The sequence below is a fragment of the Stegostoma tigrinum genome, chromosome 43 (genome assembly GCF_030684315.1).
Source record: "Stegostoma tigrinum isolate sSteTig4 chromosome 43, sSteTig4.hap1, whole genome shotgun sequence".
In the NCBI taxonomy this organism is placed as follows: Eukaryota; Metazoa; Chordata; class Chondrichthyes; order Orectolobiformes; family Stegostomatidae; genus Stegostoma; species Stegostoma tigrinum.
The window spans coordinates 12,728,556-12,744,593 of record NC_081396.1 but is presented as its reverse complement, the minus strand read 5'-3'; the positions used below and the strand labels follow the sequence as shown (position 1 = coordinate 12,744,593).

The 16,038-nt window shown below is 42.6% G+C and overlaps 1 protein-coding gene across 11 annotated transcripts in view; it reads left to right on the top strand.

Annotated features, from left to right (window-relative positions):
- Positions 1-16,038, top strand: part of LOC125449029 (zinc finger protein 436-like) — an 86,291-nt gene that overhangs the window by 55,564 nt on the left and 14,689 nt on the right. For 7 of the 11 annotated variants that reach the window (XR_007246792.2, XR_009443138.1, XM_059641744.1 and 4 more), the window contains 3 exons: positions 2,029-2,214; positions 12,619-12,725; positions 15,786-15,995. The gene's annotated coding sequence lies outside the window, so the exon portion shown is untranslated. The remainder of the gene's footprint in view (positions 1-2,028; positions 2,215-12,618; positions 12,726-15,785; positions 15,996-16,038) is intronic. The other 4 variants (XR_009443139.1, XM_059641743.1, XM_059641745.1 and 1 more) reach the window with 3 other exon arrangements.

Below are 16,038 nucleotides of genomic sequence, written 5' to 3'. Positions count from 1 at the left end.
GTATACTCCACACAGGTCAATTGCCCCTGCATCACAATGCAATGGATGGTTTGATCATATTTTCTGCAGCCTCTGCTGTCGTCCACACAAGCGCGAAGATCTTTGAAGTTCTTGGACAATTGCAAAGCCTAGTTCTCCTTCAGTATTACTTTATGAATATTCACATCTTCCTCATTACTTTTTGCACTGTCCTGTCCCTGGCCATGGGCTAAATCTGATATTCATAACCTAAGGTAATTTTCTCCCTTCTCAACTCATCACCTTGTGCTCCAGTTCATCAACTCTGACCTGATGTTCCTTTTGCACTTTGATGGAGGAGCTTGCCTTCAATTACATTGGTGTGTCCCAGCCCCCACAAACCCACGTTTTAAGAACCCATGTCAGTTTAAGTTTTATACTGGAATTGACCAATGTCAGAGTGTTTCAAGGCTTTTCTGTTTTAATTTGATTGTTAGAGCATCACAGTATTTAGCTTTTCTTTTACATAAGAACCATGAATCAGGAGCTTGCAAAGCTACTGTTAGCTGGATATTCATGGGTGCAGTCCACACCACAGAACGAAAAATCACCCACTGAATGTGGAAAGGGATACACTCGGTCGTACCAATTACTGACATAGCAGCACACACACTGGATTGAGGTTGTTCAGATACTTCACACCTATTGAAAGAATTTGTACAGTTGTTGCATTTGTTAAAATTTCAGTGTGAAACATTCAGAGGTGCTGGTAAGGTTTCTTTTAGCGTTCTCTATATTGGAAATTAATACTTGTTCGCAACACTTAACCTGAGACACCAGGGAATTCACAGATGCCATGAGTGCTTACCCAAGATTTGGTCTTGAGCTTCCAGCAGCGAGGCTCAGGCTCAGGCTCAGTCGACATCCTGAGCGGTGTGCAGTGGGATGCATGCATGTTTAAATAATCAGTTATTCCAAAAGTTGAAGAGTGTTTAGAGTTCTTGTCATCTCATTGTAGGAAGAATATAATTCCACCAGAGAAGTTGTAGAGCAGATTGACGAGTGTATTTATTAGGTCTGGAGGAAATGCAGCTGAGGACAGACTGGACAAGCTGGCGGTATCCCCGTTCAGACAGGGAGGGGAAATTTGATTGAGATGTACAAAATTGGGAAGGGCCCGGAAGTTGGAAATGGAAGGACCCACTTATCTGAGCTGAGGATTCAGTGACCAGGGGCAAGGTTTTAAGATGATTGATAGAAAGATTAGAAGTAGGATGAGGAGTTGTTTTCTCTCCAAGAGGATGATTGTAGTCTGGAACTGACTGTCTGAAATGGAAGTAAAGGGAGAAAGACTCAACTGGTGTTTGTGAACTGGATATGCATGCACGAGTGTGTGCCAGTTGTGCACAATGAGCTAAATCTAGGTGCCTCATTTTTCAGCTAGTACGTACATTATAGAAAAGTGAGCCAAGTTTCTGGGCTATAACCAGTATGATTCAGCGCAGCAAAGGGAGGACAATGTTTGCCTTTTCTGAATTTCTATCCTGGCTTGACAGTGGTGGATTTGGAGAGCTCCTTTTGCTGGATGTAGGAAGTGGACTTTTCACAAGCCAAACGTTACATCACAATCTGGCAGTGATTCTTGATTTGTCAGGGCCTGGATATTATTGGCCTTTGAATTAAAGTGTTTTTCTTTAACCAGGGTATTGCTGTTCGCAGGTTTAGCTATTTATTCTCACACCTCCTCGCATCACCTGCTGAAAATGTCAAATCTTTGTCTTAGAGCTGTACAGCACAGAAACAGACTCTAGTCTAACAAGCCTGTGCTGACCATAATCCCAAACTAAACTAGTCCCACCTGCCTGCACTTGGCCTAGATCCTTCCGACATTTTGGTTCATGTACTTGTACAAATGTCTTGTAACCGTTATAGCTGTATCCGCTTATTACACCTTCTCTGGAAATTCATTCCATATATCAGCCACTTTAACAACAAGATGGCAGCAGAGTAAGATGTTCCAGCTGGAGCTCCTCTATTTTGTCAGTTCCTTTTTCTTTCTCTTTTCTGCAGTTTCCACACTACCACCCTTAACTTGTAACTTCTTAAACTTACTGAGAGGGAATGGAGAACAGAGGTGAGTCCCAATCCAGTATGGCATGGGAGATGATTCAGAAACCATTCTGCATGGGAGGCAAGTCCTGGGCTGGAGCAGAAGGCAGTCCAAGCCCAGGACACCCTTGGAGACAAGTCCCAGAGGTGAGTCACAGGCTGAAGCCCAGAGCGGGAAGCAATTTGAGTGTGGGAGACGAACCCTGGAGGCTAATCTGCGAGGCGAGCCCTGGCCAGAAGCCAGTGCGTAGAGGCAGTAAGGCCTTGTGTTCTGAAGCCCGGCAGGCATGGAAACCATTAAAAGGACAGTAATTTGAGTACTTTTTAAACATACTTTTATTCTTATTCTGCAGTAAGTTACGTGTTTTAAAACTTTGTATTCCTAAGCTAAACATTTGTTTTTACACTTTCAATTCTGTAACAAATACTTGGCCACCATACCTATCTACAGAGTACCTAAGATGCTGCCAAAGTAGTGCCCTTACAAACTTTTCCCTGTACTCACATGAGTGCATGTGGCAATAAAGGCTATGCTATTCTATTCTCTCTTTGTGGAGAAAAAAAAATAGTTGTTACTCGTGTCTCTTTTTAAAATTTTTCTTCTCTCACCTTGCAACTCCAACCATAGGGAAAAGACACCTGCTGTTCACTTTACTATACTACTCATGATTTTATAAACCCCTCGATGTTCTACACTCCAGTGGAAAAAGTCCCAGCCTATCTAGCCTCTCATAACTCAAATCATCCATTCCCAACAACATCCTGGTAAATCTGTTCTGAACCGTCTCCAGCTTAATAATAACCTTATAATAGGGTGAAATGAACTGGACACAATACACCAGAAGTGTCTTCACCAATGTCCCGTAAACCTCAACATGACATGCTAATTCTTTTACTCAAAGGGCTGAGCAATGAAGGCAATCATGCTAAATAACTTCTTAATCACCCTGTTCTCATGTGATGCAAAATTCAAAGACTTATATACCTGAAGCCATAGATCTCTTTGTTCTACTGCACTACCCAAGGTTCTTCTTTTAATTGTGTGAGTCCTACCCTTGTTTGTTTTACTTGCATGTGATATCTCACATCCATTTAAATTAAACTGCATTTTCCACTCCTCAGCCCATTGACCCAATTGATCAAAATTTTTGTAGTCTTTGATATCCACCTTCACGGTCCACAATACTACCAATTTTGTTGTCTTTTGCAAGCTTACTAACCATGCCTTCTATATTCTCCTCTAAGTCACTTATAGTCATACATTTCCTTTTATGATATGCCCATGAGAACAGCATTTCTTCAATCCATCTCATCTGTTTTGAACTTGCACACCTCAGTTAAATCCCCTGTTTTGTTGAGAGCAGAATAAACTCTGTTTCTCTAAATTGATAAGATTGTGGTTTGGTGGAAAAATAGTGCAGACCCTCAATTACTAGGGGTCATGAGTTCAAAGTGAGAGGAGGAAAGTTCTTTACGCAGAGGGTGGTGGGTGCCTGGAACACATTGCCAGCAGAGGTGGTAGACGCAGACACGTTAGCGTCTTTTAAGATATATCTGGACAGGTACATGGATGGGCAGGGAGCAAATGGACACAGACCCTGAGAAAATAGATGACAGGTTAGACAGAGGATCTCGATCGGCGCAAGCTTGGAGGGCCGAAGGGCCTGTTCCTGTGCTGTAATTTTCTTTGTTCTTTGTTCGTAATTGACAGACCCAGGCTGATATTTTTAGCGGGCATAATTCAGCTTTTATTGCAGCAGCTGGGAAATTAATATTCAATAAATAGTTCTGTAATATAAAGAGAATCTCTGTGATAGTAACCTCAACATCTATTGTTACCTGTCATAAAAGCCCATCTATTTCACGACTGTTCCTGATACAACCGACGTCTGAGATAACATGGTATGAAGCTGGATGAACACAGCAGGCCAAGCAGCATCAGAGGAGCAGGAAAGCTTGATGTTTTGGGTTGGGACCCTTCTTCAGAAAAATCTAACTCTGTTTTCGCAGGAATGTGGTTGGATCTTAAATGCCGTTCAAAATAGCCATCATGACAACAAATTTTGGCCTCTCCTGGCAGATAGGCAGCAAATGAAGTTCAATAAGAAGTGTGAGGTGATACACTTGTTGGTGCAAAGAACATAGAGGATATGTTCAGGACCAGTCAGACCTGGGTTTTGTACATAAACCATTAAAGTTGGCTGGACAGATAGAGAAAGTGGTTGATGAAGCTATATATTCTAGGCTTCATTAGTACAGGTGTAGATTTCCAAACAAAGCGATTTATGCCTGTATAACAGAACCTGTATAAGACATTTGTTAGACCTCAACTAGAGTATGAAAATCACACTTCAGGATAAATGTGAATGCTTTGGAGAAAGAGCAGAATGATTTTAAGTGTTTTATGGATTAGAAAATTCAGCTATAAAAAAGTTTGGAGAAGTAGAGAATTGTTTTCTTTGGACAGGTGCAAGTTAAGAAGAGATCTGAGAAAATTTCAAAATCATGTCATACAGGACAGCTGAAGTATAATGTGGATAAATATAAGGTTATTCACTTTGGTAGCAAAAACTGGAACGCATATTATCTGAATAGCGATAGATTGAGAAACAGGGTGACAATGAGACTTGAGTGTCCTTGCGCCACATTCACTGAAAGGAAGCGGGTGGTGAAGAAAACAAATGGTATGTTGGTTTTAACAGCAAGGTGCTCTGAGTACAGGAGCAGGGATGGCTTGCTGCATTTGTACAGGGCGTTGGTGAGACCGCATCTGGAGTATTGATTGCAGTTTTAGTCTCCTTAGCTGAGCAAGGATGTTCTGGCCATGGAAGGAATGCAACAAAGGTGTACCACACTGAATACTGGGATGCCAAGGATTAAGAAAGACTGAAACCTTCTTCCTTTGCCTCCACTGCTTTGGAAAAGGTCTTCCGCCTGTCCCACAAATGCCTTCAACCGCTTCCAAACCTGTCCCTCCACCTGAACATGTTGCTCTGACCTTTTACCTGCACTTGATCTGTTCATTGAGAACTGTCATTGTGACCTAAATTGCTTCAGTTTTTCTACCCCTTTACCCGTTCAAATCTATCTCCCACTGAACTGACAGCACTTTGTGCAATAAATCCAATTCTGAGTTTATCATCCACCGTGCCAACATGGCTAGTGCTGTTGTTGTGTGCCTCTACATTTTGGAGGCTGTCCATCCCCCTAAACCATGACCCTAAACCATTGAGCATCAGGCTATTGTGTACAGAGTGTCACCACCTCATATCATTTGGGGATCTCCCCGTAACAGCCTCCCAACTCATCATTCCCCACCTCAAAACACCTGAGTTTTGATGATGAGTCACTGGACATGACACACTAACTCTGCTGTCTTTCCGCAGATGCTGCCAGACCTGCTGACTTCCTCCAGCAATTTCTGTTTTCTGATGCGGTCTTTCTTTGTCAGTTTGGACTATATTGACTGGCACTTAGACAAATGACTGCAGTGTTTCATAGAAACCGACAAAATTCCAGCATGACACACTGGCATAAATGCATGATTGATGGTCCTAATGATCAGGGAGTCCAGAATGACGTGTCACATTCTGAGGAGATGGGTAGGCCATTTAAGACCAAGATGAGAAACTTCTTCACACAGAGGTTGGGGCATTCTGTGTTCCAGAAGGCAGTTGAAGTCAAAACTCTGAATCTCAAGGAGTTAGCTATTGTCCTTAGAATAGAGTGATCGAAGGATACGGGAGAAAGCTTAAACAGGGTCCTGAATTAAATGATTAGCCATGATCATACCGAAGAATAGAGCAGGCTTAAAGGGCTGAATTACCTACATCCCATTTGCAAAAGAATTGTGAACAAGACCGCTCAGATTTTAAGTGCCTGGATGCGTGGCAGAGAGAAGTTCTGTTGAAGCATTGTAGACGATTAGATGATTGTTTTGATATAACTATACTGCAAGGTTTTAGGGAGAAGGTGGGAGAATGAGGGGCATAGATATGATGAATAGCCAAGGTATTTTCCCCAGGTAAGAAGACCTAAAACTCGAGGGCATAGGGTTTAGTTGAGAGAATGAAATTTTAAAGGAGCCAAAGAGCAACATCTTCACAAAGAGGTTGGTGCGTGTGTGGAATGGGCTGCCAGAGGAAGTGCAAATAGTTGGTACAATTACAACATCTAAAAGACATTTAGGTGGGTCAGGTTTAGAGGGATATGGGCCAAACACAGGCACACAGGACTAAGATAACATGGTGTGAAGCTGGATGAACACAGCAGGCTAAGCAACATCAGAGGAGCAGGAAAGTTTGACGTTTTGGGTTGAGACCCTACTTCAGAAAACTGAACTGGATGCTGCTTGGCCTGCTGTGTTCATCCAGCTTCACACCGTGTTATCTCAGATTCTTCGGCATCGGCATTTCCTACTATCTCGGCAATGGGACTAGTTCAGTTTAGGATAACTGGCCAGCGTGGATGAATTGGACTGAAAGATTGGTTTCTGTGGTGTATGACTCTGTGACAAGTGCCAGCAATTACCGTGTTCAACACAATCATGACTGGCCACAAGGGATATGCAGGAAAAATCTGATCATCTCCCATTGATAGTCAATGCTGTTTCTATCAATAGATGTATCACTTACCAGAAAATGAACTGGACCAACTATATAAAATATATGAATGGAAGAGCAAGTTTGGACTAGTGATTCTACATGGCTGAAGGCAGGAAGTTTATGGACTGCAATGAGGAAGAATTTCTTCACTCAGAGTTGTGAACCTGTGGAATTCTCTCCCACAGGAAGCTGTTGGAGCCAGTTCATTAGGTATATTCAAGAGGGAATTGGGCATATCCCTTGTGGCCAGTCATGATTGTGTTGAATTTTGGTGCAGGCTCGAGTTTCCAAATGGCCTACTCCTGCCCCTATTTTCTATGTTTCGATGAGTGCTGCTGCAATAGGACCCTGAAGAATCTGAACTGCATCCAGAATAAGGCAGTCCAGCTTGCTTTGTATATCAACGGAGGTATTCAAATGAGAATTTGTCTGTTACTGTATAAGGAGGAATCTGCAGGTCTACAGGGAGATGGCAGAAAAATGACCTGGAATAAATTGGACATTTTAAGAGACATTGCAGTGGTGATGGACTGAATGGCTTCTTTCTGCTCAGTTCTGGAATCTGATTCCATCCAGTGCCAACATTCACTTCCATCAACAATGGTGTTCTGGAACAACATTGTGTACAAAATATTCTGCATTAACTCACCAAGGTACTGCTGGCAACAAATTCCAAAGCTGTGACCTGTACCATTCAGAAGAGCACTAGCTCAGATTTGTTGCAATGCTTCCACTTTCCAAGCCCCACACCTTCATATCCTGAAACGAGAACGTGGTTATCTCACTGTGGCTGGGTGAAAATCCCGAAGTTCCTTTCTAACAGTAATGCATGCATTTCTACACACCAACGACTGCTGCAATTTCACGGGATGTATACCGCTACTTTCTCCTGGGAAATATGGGTTGGGAGTAAATACTGGCTTACCACTCTCTAATGCTTTGTGTCCTTCCTCAAGCATAGCTTCTAAACTTAGATACAGTACTGCACCCAAGACTGAATAAGTAAAAGTGAAAAATGAACTTTCACTATTTTAGATGGCAGTCCCTCAGAATAAACTCTTGCCAACACGTGCTACCTCCAACCCCTCTCCCCACTGAACATTCCTCTAACGACTCAACCTCCACCCATTGCACATTTTCCATCCCCAACCCTGGAACCCCACAACCACCACCACCACCAATAGTTCCCAGACTGGATTGATATTCAACATTGTCTGATTTTGGGTATCATTGCCCCACTTTTTGGATAAGAACTGTTTGCAGTCAAGTAAAATGGTGAACTGGTGCAGAAGTTGTGAACAGACGAGAAGATAACAGAAATATAGAAACACAAACAGATAACAGGTTCTTGATTTGTAAGGGAATCCAGGGTCATGAGGAGAAGGTAGGAGAATGGGATTGAGAAATATACCAGCCATGACCAAATGGCACAGCGGACTTCATGGATTGAATGACCTCATACTCCTATATCTTATGGTCTTTTGAAATTATTCTAATTTTTTTTTGCGCACCAAGCATCAGCGGCCTTCATTTTTCAGTAGCAGAGGGGGAGCCAACAGCGAGGACTGGGCGGGGGTGGGGGGGGTGCTGCCGGGAAGGTAAGTTAATAAAAAGTTAATAAAACCATGACAGATATGATAGTAGCCTCAAGTCCACATTCTAACACATCCCAGATATACTTTGATTCCTCTTTTTAGTCAAGAATCTGTCTTTGTGTTAAACATTTTTAATCACCCTGTGTCCACTGTTTCTGGGGCGGAGTTCCAAAGACTCATGACCTGATAACTGAAAGCATTCTCCTCACCTCCATCTTAAATAAGTAGCTCCTTATTTTCAAGTGCCTTTCTTCGAGTCCCACTCACAAGAGGAAACAACCTTTTAGCAGAAGAACATAAGAACAAGGAGTAGGCCATCCAGCCCCTTGAGCCTGCCCCACCATTCAATAAGATCATGACTGATCTTTTTGAGACTCAGCTCCACTTACCCGTCCTCACACCATAACCATTAATTTCTTTACTGTTCAAAAATTTATCTTGCCTTGCCTTAAACACTTTCAGTGAGGTAGCTTCAACTGCTTCACTGGGCAGGGAATTCCACAGATTCACAATTCTCTGGGTGAAGAAGTTCCTCCTTACCTTGGTCCTACATCTTTATTTGGAGGCTATGCCATCTAGTACTAGTTTCACCCACTGGTTGAAACAACCATCTTCCAACTTATCTATTCCCTTCATAAGCTTATATGTTTGTATACGATCTCCCAATATTCTTCTGAATTCCAATGAGTATAATCCCAGCCTAGTCAGTTTCTCCTCATAATCCAACTCTCAACTCTGGAATCAACCGAGTGAATCTCTTCTGCAACCCCTCCAGTGCTAGTATATCCCTTCTCAAGTAAGGAGACCAAAGCTGCACACAGTACTCCAGGTGTGGCCTCACCAGGACCCTGTACAGCTGCAGCATAGCCTCCCTGTTTTTAAACTCCATCCCTCGAGCAATGGCAGAAGTAATTCCATTTGCCTTTTTAATTACCTGCTGCACCTGCAATCCTACTTTAAGCGATTCATGCACAAGGGCACCCAAGTCCCTCTGCACAGCAGCGTGCTACGATTTTTAACCATTTAAAACATAGTCCATTTTTACTGTTATTCTGACCAAAACGGATGACCTCTCACGTATCAACATTGTACCCCATCTGCCAAACCTTTGCCTACTCACTTAGACTATTTATATCCCTCTGCAGACTTTCAGTGCCTTCTGCGTACTTTGCTCCACCACTCACCTTAGTATCATCTGCAAATTTTGACACACCACACTTAGTCCCCAAATCCAAATCATCCATGTAAATTGTAAACAATTGCAGTCCCAACACTGATCGCTGAGGCACATCACTAGCCACTGACCGCCAACCAGAAAAACACCCATCTACACCCGTTATCTTTGCTTTCTACGAGTGAACCAATCCTCCATCCATGCCAGTACATTACCTGTTATACTGTGCAACTTTATCTTATGTAGCAGCCTTTAGTGTCAAATGCCTTCTGGAAATCCAACTACACTACATCCACGTGTTCCCCATTGCCCACCATGCAAGAAATGTCCTCAAAGAATTCCAACAAATTAGTTCAACATGACCTCCCCTTCGTAAACCTATGCTGGGTGTTCCCAATGGGAGAATTTATATCCAGATGTCTTGCTATTTCTGTCTTAAAAAGATAGGCTCAAGCATTTTCCCCACTACCAAAGTTAAGCTAACTGGTCTGTAGTTACCTGCTTTTTGTCTACTTCGTTTTTTAAACAGTGGGCGTCACATGGGCTGTTTTCCAACCTGCGGGAACCACCCCAGAATCCAGTGAATTTTGGTACATAATTACTAGTGCATTTGCTATTTCTCCCATCACCTCATTTAGTATTCTGGGATGCATTTCATCAGGGCCAAGAGACTTGTCTACTTTTAGCCCTATTAACGTTCCCAGCATTGCCTCCTGAGTGACAATGATAGTTTCTGGGTCCTCATCTGCTATAACCTTTGTGCCAGCAGTTTCTGGCATGTTATTTGTGTCTTCCACTGTGAAGATCGACACAAAATAACTGCTTAATTCCTCAGCTATTTCCTCATTTCCAGTTATTAAATTGGCCTTCTCGTCCTCTAATGGACCAATGTTTACCTGTGCCACACTTCTACAATTTACATATTTATAGAAACTTGTGTTGCCTTTTTTATATATATTTTGAGCTAGCTTACTCTCATAATCTATCTTACTTTTCTTTATAACTTTTTTGTGGCTTTCTGTTGGCCTTTAAAGATTTCCCAGCCGACTAGTTTCCCACTAACCTTTACTTTTTTTGTATGTGTTTTTTTTAATCTGATATTTTCCTTTATTTCCTTAGACATCCATGGCTGACTATTTCTTTTCCTACAGTTCTTCCTTATCACTGGAATATACTTCTGCTGAGCACTGTGAAAAATCGTTTTGAAAGTCCTCTACTGTTCCTCAGTTGACCCACCATGAAGTTTTTGCTCCCATTTTACCTTACCTAGCTTTTTTAAGCGCAGGACATTGCTACTGGATTTAACCATCTCACACTCCATCTGTATTTTAAATTGGGCCATCGTATGCTTGCATCCCTAACTGTGAGATCATTTATTATTTCTGTCTCATTACACAGGACTAGATCTAGGATAGCTTCCTACTTCGGAGGTTCCATTACATATTGTTAAAGGACATTATTGTGGGTGCATTCTATGAACCCGTCCTCACCGACCTGGTTTGACCAATCGATATGTAGATTAAAATCCTCCATGGTAATTGCTGTACCATTTTTACATGCATTAGCTATTTCTATGTTTATTGCCCGGCCCACCACAATGTCATTATTTGGTGGCCTAAAGACCACACCTAGCAGTGACTTCTTCTCCCTGCTATTCCTAATTTCAAGCCCAAGTGGATTCAACCTTTTGTTCAGTACAACCTATATCATCTTACTACCGCCCTGATCTCATCCTTAAAAATCAGAGTGATACCACCTCTCTTACCTTCCTGTCCGTCTTTCCAAACAGTTTGATACCCCTGGATATTTAACTCCCAGTCATGATCATCCTGCAATCATGTCTCTGCAATGGCCACTAAATCATACTCATTTGCCATGATTTGTGCCATCAACCCATCCACCTTGTTTTGAATGCACTGAGCATTCAGACAAAGTGCCCTTCTGCTAGTTTTGCACCTTCTATCACTAACAGCTCTTGAGTGCTCCTTCCCTTTAACTGTTTTGCTAATTTTCAACGGCTTTGAAGCTTCCTCGTCACCTGCTAACCTGCTGCTTTATCTTACATTAATTGTTATACTGTCTGAACGCTCACTCCTCTCTTTCTCCCTACATACTAGTTTGAAGTCCGATTGACCACCCTGTTTACCCTTTTTGCCTGAACACTGGACCCGGCCCTGTTCGTCTGGAGTCCATCCCAGCGGTATAACTCCCTCCTGTCCCAGAACTGATGCCAGTGCTCCACGAAAAGGAAACCCTCTTTCCCACACCATTCTTTGAGCCACTGTTTACTTCCCTGATCCCTTCCTCCCTATGCCAATTTGCACATGGCTCGGGCAGCTATTCAGAGATTATGACCCTTGAAGACCCGTTTTTTTTAATTTAGTTCCTAGCATTCCGTAATCCTGAAACAGGTCATTTTTCCTTGTCCTGCCTGTGTTGTTGGTACCTACGTGGAGCACAACAACTGGATGCTCCCCCTCCCTCTCTAGTATCCTCTCAGCTGGTCAGAGATGTGTCGGACCTTGGTACTGGGCAGGCAACTCACCATGTGGGATTCTGTATCCTGCTTGCAAATGATACTGTCTATCCCCTGATGATGGAATCCCCTACAACTACAATCTGTCTTCTAGCTCCCCCTCTTGAATGGCCTCCTGGACGATGGTGCCATGGTCAGTTGACACATCCTTCCTGCAGCCCTGTTCCTCATCCGTGCAGGGAGCAAGTGCCTCATACCTGTGGGACAATGTCAAGGGTGTTGGCTCCTGTGTTCCAGTCTGCAGAGTCCCTCTACCTGCCTCACTTGCAGTCACACACTGCTGTCCCTGCCCACTGATCAAATTAACATTAGTTAATCTATTAGGTGTGACTGTCTCCTGGAACACAGCATCCAGGTATTCCTCCCCCTCCCGGATGTGCCGCAGTGTTCGGAATTCAGATTTCAGTTCATCAATTTTGAGCCAGAGTTCCTCAAGCAGCCAACACTTGCTGCAGAAGTGGTCACCGCCGTCCTCAATCGGATCAGCTAGCTTTCACATTATACAGCTACAACACATCACCTGACCTGCCATCTCTACTTAGTTAATTATTTAAAATTAATTAGTTTTTTTTTAGTTTCGCGGTGTTCTCTCTTTAGGTGTTCTCTGCACCAGTAAGTTTACTCCATTATATACTCAAACAGACTCTGGCCTTCTGAAATTTGAGTGAAAGATAACGGTTGCCCAGCTGACCACTCGCACCCACTGTGGGATTCCTCCGCTGAGCAACTGAAGGACAAAGTCACACGAGGTATGACTTTTATAACTAAATCTGACATTCCCAGGCTGCCCTCGTGCTGTCTCCCGGACCCCTGCCATTGAACAACTGAAGCTACTGGTGGGTTGGTTAAGACCTCTGAGAATCTTCAATGTTTTTCATAAGATCACCTCAAAACACCAATGGAAATAGGCCCAACCAGCAATTACAATATGACCATATCTTTGGAATCAATTAAGAGATCCTTATCTGACTTCATAAAATACCTGTGGTGTAGAAGCAAACCATTCAGCCCATTGAGTCCACAGTGACACTCTGAAGAGCATCCTATCTAGACCCATCCTGTTCCCCAGTCCCGATAATCCTGCATTTCCAAAGGCTAATTAACCTAGCCTGTATATGCCTGGATTATGGGTGGAAACTGGAGCACCCAGAGGAAACCCACACAGAAATGGGGAGAATGTGTAAACTCCATGCTGGCTGGAATCCATTGCAGGTCCCTGGCACTGTGAGCAGCAGTGCTGACCACTGAACCATCACATTGCCCCACTAACTGGCATTGCACTAGCACATTTATATTTTCTTGTGAATAAAGGAGACTTCCACTATACACAGTACCCTAGATTTGCTCTCACCAATGCCCTGTATAACTGGAGCAAAGCATCTCAATTTGCATTTTCTATTTCCTTTGTGATAACAATTAAGTTACTTCCTAAGCATTCGTCATATTTTGTGACGCACATACCAAGACACTCAATCCCTCTGAACATCATACTTCTCCAGTTTATCTCTGTTTAAATAAACCACTTTTCCATTTTTTCTGCCAAAGTGGACAAGTTCATATTTTCCTACATTATATCACATCTGCAAAATGTTTGCCCTCTAGCTGAAGCTATCTATATCACTTTTCAGATTCCTTATGTCCTATTCACAAACAATTGCCCCATCTACCTTTGTGTTGGCAGTAAATTTATCAACTAAACCTTGATTACTTCAGCTCTGTGGTCCAGTATCCTTCCTTTGACCTTCCTTGTGTTACCTCTGACACAAGGAGCTCCGAAATTGCACAGTAGCCTCAGATGTGGTAATTATTAAATGCCTTCCGGAATTCTAATTTGTGTACATCCACAGGTACCACTTTTTCTATTTTGCCTGTTACTTTCTCAAATGCCTCCTATGAATTAATCATACATGATTTCCTTTCTCAGAAGCCTGTTGACACTGTTTGATTGCATTGACATGTTCTAAATACCCTGTTACAACCCTCTCAATAACAGATTCCACATTTTCCTGGTGACTGATGTTAAGAAAACTGATTTGCTGCTTTTGTCTCTCTCCTTAATTGAATAGAAGAGCCACATTTAATTACTTCTGGTCTGATGGGACCTTTCCAGAATCTAATGAACTTTGGAATATTAAAAGCAGGTTGAAATCTGTTAAGGATGTTTCTGAGTGGTTGCCACTGTTGTACATTCCTTCTTTCTTTTTATCTCAGGGCACAGAATTATTTCTGGTTTACTAATTGCATTCAGTACAGTGCAGGTAGTTACAAAGCTTTTTTTAATCCGCAATTTCCATATATTGGGGTGTAACGGTGGCTTAGTGGTTAGCACTGTTGCCTCACAGCACCAGGGACCCAGGCTTGATTTCACCCTCGGGCGACTGTCTTTGTGGAGTTTGCACGTTCTCCCCGTGTCTGCATGGGTTTTCTCTGGGTGCGCCGGTTTCCTCCCACAGTCCAAAGATGTGCAGGGTAAGTGGATTGGCCTTGCTAAATTGCCCGAAGTGATAAGGGATTATGGAGATTAAGCGGGATACAGGGGGATGGGTCTACGTGGGATGCTGTGAGGGTCGATGTGGACTTGTTGGGCTGTAGGGCCTTTTTCCACACTGTAGGGATTCTGTGATCTATGTTCCATCACTAACTCCTCAATGTCACTCTACAGGACCAACCATCCTTTTTTTTATTGCATTCTTTTTTAATACATGTAGAATCTTTTTTTAAATATTTCTGGCTACCTTTCTTTCATATCCTAATTTGCACTTCCTAGCAATCTTAGTCACTCTGTGACATTCTTTGTATTTTGACCAATCTTCTGACCTGACACTCATTTTTTGCAAAATTAACATCAAAATCTAATCAGTGTAGTTTCTTGTGAGCTCACTGCTGTCTCATTTGGGTGAATGATTCACTGAATCCTGTCCCCCACTTGGAGCAGGTGAATGCCCTCTCCCCAGACTGAAGTCATTTGTATTTAATCAGTTGGGGAGTTCGGTTGGGGTCATGAGACAACTCCAGTGGTGACTGTCTATGAATGGTCTCTCGTCAGTGTGAACACATTGATGAGATATCATTCCCCAGGAACATTTGTAGCATTTTGCACACTTGGGCATTTAAAAGGTCTCTCAACAGTGTTATCATGCTGGTGTTCCAACATGCTGGGCAAATTAATAAACCCCTCTCAGAATCCAAGCAGATGAATGACCTTTCCCCACTGTGACTGTGATGATGAACTTCTAACACAGACAGGAACCTGAATCCCTTCCCACAATCCCCACATTTCCATCATTTCTGCTGGCTGGGACTGTATTTATGTTCTGACAGATTGGCTGACTGGGTTGAAGCCTCATCCACACAAGTAATATGTAAACAGTCTTTCCCCACTGGGGAACTATGATTTTTTTCTTTTTGTGTTCTTAATCTAACAGTGTTCAAGAGTACAATGCATTTGCTGTCTTCATCAGTTTGTACAATATTAGCTTTCAGTTTCCCAACTGCAAATGGTCCATCTCTTAAACCCTGGGAAAATGTTTGGAAATAGAAAAATGGGAGTGAGAGAAACGCACAGAAACAATATGGTTGATTGTGAAATTTAACTTCCAGGATCATAGAATCCTTTAAGTATGGAAAGAGACCATTTGGTCTACTGAGTCTACACTGACAGTCTAAAGAACATCTTACCCAGACCCTCACCCCAGATCCATAACCCCACATTTACCATGTTAATCCATCTAGTTTGCACATCCCTGAACACTACACAGTAGTTTAATACGGCCAATCTACCTAACCTGCAAATCTTTGGACTGTTTCAGGAAACCTGAGCACTGTATGAATCTGGCAAAATCTGGGGCTGCTACTTGGAAAATGCAACCAAGAATGTTGCTAGATAGACATAGAAACAACTTTTGCACCAATGTTCTTCAGTCTACTGAACCTGCTACCCAATCTGAGCCTACACAAAGCTCTGGCCTCAATGTGGGAAGAGAGAGAACAAGAGGAAAGACTCAGAGTATAAAGGAGAGGTATTTTGTTTATTTCTAGCATGAACATAATTTAATCTCCTGT